Raw genomic sequence first — 4,711 nt, 5'->3', positions numbered from 1 at the left:
CACAATTCAGTGCTGGATTGCCTCCTCCTTCACAGAGCAGTTGAGATCTAGTATGGCAGTTCACCTTGAGTTCAGGTATTATTTCATTTCTTAATATAAAATGAAATCAGACGCAGGCCTATATTCCATATACGTCTGAGCTGGTACCTTTAAGTCTAAGGTTGGGGTGCTCATAACAAAACTATGTATCCAAAGATATCTCATTGGGCCCATAGCCAGTCCACATGTTTGTTTGGGGCCACAAAAAGTAGGGGGAGCAGACAGCTTCTGGTCTGGAACACTTTGCAGAAAATTTAGGGGGAGCAGAAAAAAGGGGTGCAAAAATGGGGTGGGTGTTAACCTAGCCCCCTTCTCCCTGATGCTATGGGTCTGCCAATATCTAATATGTGATATATTCTTTCCATATCTTATATGGGAGCAGCAGCCTGGCTTATAGGGGTGTAGCAAAGGTTACTGAGGTATTATTTATATATTTATTTAATTTATAAACTGCCCCATCTAGAGGCTCTGGGCAGTGCACAACCAGTTTAAAAAACATAAAAGCAAACACTTTTTAAAACTCACTACTTAAAACAATATAAAAACAATTTAAAATACTTAAAAACAATTTTAAAATCTTGGAAGGCCAGGCCAAATAAGTAAGTCTTTAGGGGTCTCTTAAAAGCCAACAGTGAGCCTAAACTGCGTATATCTGCCGGGAGTGCATTCCATAGGCCAGGAGCAGCTACAGACGTACTGGTGGTAACTGGAGACGGACCTCTCCAGATGACCTCAACAAGTGATGGGGATCATACAGAAGAAGGTGCTCTCTAAGCATGTAATATATATGCAGTAATGTGAGCACCTGAAATGCGCACTGTGAATGCTAACTGTTATCCCATCAGGAAACAAAGCTTCTGTTTAACTTGAAACCTGCCCCTGAATAACAAGACTCTGGCCCTTTAATTCTGAAGTGGTTAAAAAAGGGTCAGCAGTGAGCTCTCCAGTTCTCCCTGATGTGGCAGTTAGAGGGCATCCCTCCATGATGTGCTGCATCCCAGCCTTTTAAATATAGTAATTGTCCCTGCAGCCCAGCTCATCTAGGGATGACTCAGAAGTGGTTTTGCATGCATAGGCATCCTTGCTTGATAGGAATGAGGGAGGGAGGATTATCTGTTTTTTGCATTCAATCCATCACAGCGAAGGTGCAGAAGAGGGCAACCAAAATGAACAGGGGCCTAGAACAGTTTCCTTACGAGGCAAGGCTACAACATCTGGACCTTTTTCATTTTAAAACAAGGCAACTAAGGGGAGACCTGCTAGAAATTAATAAAATTACCAGGGAGAACCAAGTTCACTGTCATGAAACTCACTGTGTGGCTCTGGACCAGTTACTTATCTCTGAGACTAACAAGGTTGTTGTAGGGATAAACATAACCATGTCGACCACTCTGGGCTCCTTGGAGGAAGAGTGGAATATCAATGTTAAAAAAGAAGTCTCCCTCTCTTGCAACACTAGAACCAGGGATTATTCCATGAAACTGATTGGCAGGAAATTTAGGACCAACACAGTGCATAATTAATCTATGGAATTCTCTGCCACCGGATGGGCACCAGTTTTGATAGCTTTAAAAAGGCCTTAGATTCATGGAGGACAGTCTATCCATAGCTATAAGCTACCTCCAGGCTCAGAGGCAAGATGCCGCTAAATACTAGTTGCAGGGAGCAACAGCAGGAGATGGGGTAGACCTGAATCTCTAGACCAGATAGGTCTTGGGCCTGATCCAGCAGGGCTGTTGTTATGGCATCCTTGAAAAGATTCTAAATTTTTGCAAACTAAAATAAGCAGCTTGGCTGTATTTAAATAATGGACACTGGGAAATTTCCATTCATGGCAATGTGGCATGTATAAGAGAACTTCCCAGTGGAGTGTGCCATATGTGTACTGAAAACAAACCCCTGTTCATGCAAACATGCAACAAAACAAAAACAAAAAACATGCCTGGAGTGATAGAAGAAAGCAAGAGGAGCTAAATCCAAGGTGAATTATTTTTCCATCTCATTAGCCTGCCAGCTGTAGCCCTTTCATATGGACACAGATAGATGCCAAAAGTTCTGATTTATTCAGTCATGGAGATCATAGCCTTTATGATGGGAGGGATGGTGACAGAGAAGAGAAAACAGAGATTTGTCTTTTTTGGCTGACCTCCTCTTGAAAAGGCAGCCAAAATCCTATTTTAATTATCTGGCTGCTTAACCTTTTTTGCATCTAAACTTAGATTGGGTAAAAAGAATTAATATGAGAATATAACATCGACACATCAATGTTGAAATCTACATTTTAAAAATTTCCCCTTCTTACTCATTAGCTACCTATCCACATTTTTAAAAATAAAAAAATCTTATATCATCTAATCATCTAAACTGCAGCCTTCTTGGACACAGCAGAACCTGGGGACTGATTCCTGACAAATCCTCAGGGGGCAGAGAAGATGTACAGAAGAGCTACCCTCTACAGAGTCAACCCATTGGTTCACGGCTGTCCTTAGAGAGCCCTGGTGGGGGCGGGGCCCAGGGCAAACCAGCCAGTGCGGGGCCGCCTTCCAGTTAAGTCTAAAGAGCGGGTCCTGGGGCATTTGCCCTGCTTGCCATGCCCTAAGGACAGGCCTGCATTGACTCATCCAGCCCATCCTTGGGGTTGTTTTAATGAAAGGCGGTATAAAAATCTAACAATAAATAAAATAAATAAATCCTACTCTTCCTCTGAGGAGCCCAGAGAGGTGTACATGGTGATGTCATTCACACAATCAAAAACTGTGTTCCACCTGGGTGTGGCAGCTGTGTGCGCTCCCAAATTTTGGTTGTGTGGAAGCAAGGTAAGAGAAAAACCTGGGTAGAAGTGATTGTGTGGGAGCAAGGTAGGAGGAAAAGCTGCCCCAGGTTCTCCTCCTACCTTGTTCCCACACAATCACTTCTACCCAGGTTTCCCTCTTACCTTGCTTCCACATAACAAAAAATTGAGAACACACACAGCTTTCAAACTGGGTAGATTTTGTGTTGATTCTGTGAATGGTCTCATTAAGTTTATCCTCACAACAAGCCTGTGAGGTAGGTTAAGCTAAGAGATAATTAGCTGAGAGTCACCCAGTGAGTTTCATGGTTGAACATCTCTACAATGTGCCACTGCACTCTGCCAGTGTAGTTGAATGAGTATTGCACTTCCCTACTGGAGAGTATTTGTGCCATCCTTTCTGACAAGTAACCCAATTTCCTCACCTAATATCTGCAACATTTTGTGTACTTCTTTAAGTGCTTGTAAACATTTTTTGTTTAATTCTTTTGTTAAGTACTCCTGCTCTAGTGAACTATTCAAGCACTAGCGTAGAACACTCTCACAACCCGCATGTCCTGCCATTTAACAAATATTTAATTTTAGCTTTATTTAGTTCTTTGCAAGCTGTATACTCATTCTAGCGACATAGTACACATTTTTAAGGTTCAAAAATATGTAATGTCATACTTCTTTCTGCTTCATTTATCATACATTATTCATTTCTAAAGACTGAAATTTGGGTGACAAACAGAAGATTTTTATTTTTGCAGTACCAAAAGACCCTAAACAACTTTCCCCCAAATATTTCTAAGTATTTCATAGAAATACTTAGCTTAAAAAAAATATATAGGGGATAAGATTAGAAATACTTAGTATTTCTAGAGCCTTTGGAGTCAGATGGTATATAAATTGAATCAATTAATAAATATTTCTGTTCCCAAAATAAAAATCTTATCCCCTATATTCTTTTTTTAAAGCTAATTCTATTAACAAGCCTGCATTGTGTGTATTGAATCAGACTGGCTCATTCCTTTAAAACCTAATATTGCACAAAATCTGCTGTCAAAGAAATATTTATTATTGACCCGTCAGAGTTTGGAAATGTAGCTCAGAATAAATGAGTCTGAATGCCACTGACTCCAGCATTATTAAACTGTTTGGCATTGAGGAAATTGCTTTTCATAAACATCCTGGGTTCTTTCTTTAAAAAAAAGAAGTTCTATACACATCAAAACATAGTTAATCTGTACAAATCCACAAAGTGCATTGCTAATGAGACAGGGAAATCTATCATTCCTGGATATTGAAATCCTGGAGGGGCTGCAGTTTGAGGCTAAATTTAAAAGTGTAGCATAAATTCCAATACATGTTTTATTGCAGCTTGGCTTCTGTCCTCTGCTAGAAATTCAGCTGGGATAACACAACATATTTGTTAAAAATAAGAATGGGGTAATAGGGTGGTAACAATCTTAGTCACTAAAAACCTAACTCAAACCATTTGTCTTGCTTTTATAACATGCTTTAGCAATGGGGTGATAGATATTTTGGCACAGTGATATTCGTTCATTCTGTGCCAAAAATGTGGTCAGTAAATCTAGCCACACACTTTGAGAGAAGGGAATTGGATAGATTTGGCACATGTAATGCTGCAGAACAAAGTGGAAGTCTGGGCAATACCATATCAGGCAGCAGGTAGGAGATGCAATTTTGAATGCTCCCTTATATTAAAAATCCCTTGCAAACACAAAAACACACCCTTGCCCTGTTGTGCTGGTTTTCTGTTTTGCAAAAAATTTTAACAATAGAAGATATAAGACATTATTTTCTCCCAACTGCAGCCTGAAATGGGATAGTCCATTTCGCATCCTTCACTCTGCTACCTGTGTAGATCAGGCCGGA

This window comes from Hemicordylus capensis, chromosome 4 (assembly GCF_027244095.1).
Source record: "Hemicordylus capensis ecotype Gifberg chromosome 4, rHemCap1.1.pri, whole genome shotgun sequence".
NCBI classification, from domain to species: Eukaryota; Metazoa; Chordata; class Lepidosauria; order Squamata; family Cordylidae; genus Hemicordylus; species Hemicordylus capensis.
This window is presented reverse-complemented; position numbering follows the sequence as displayed.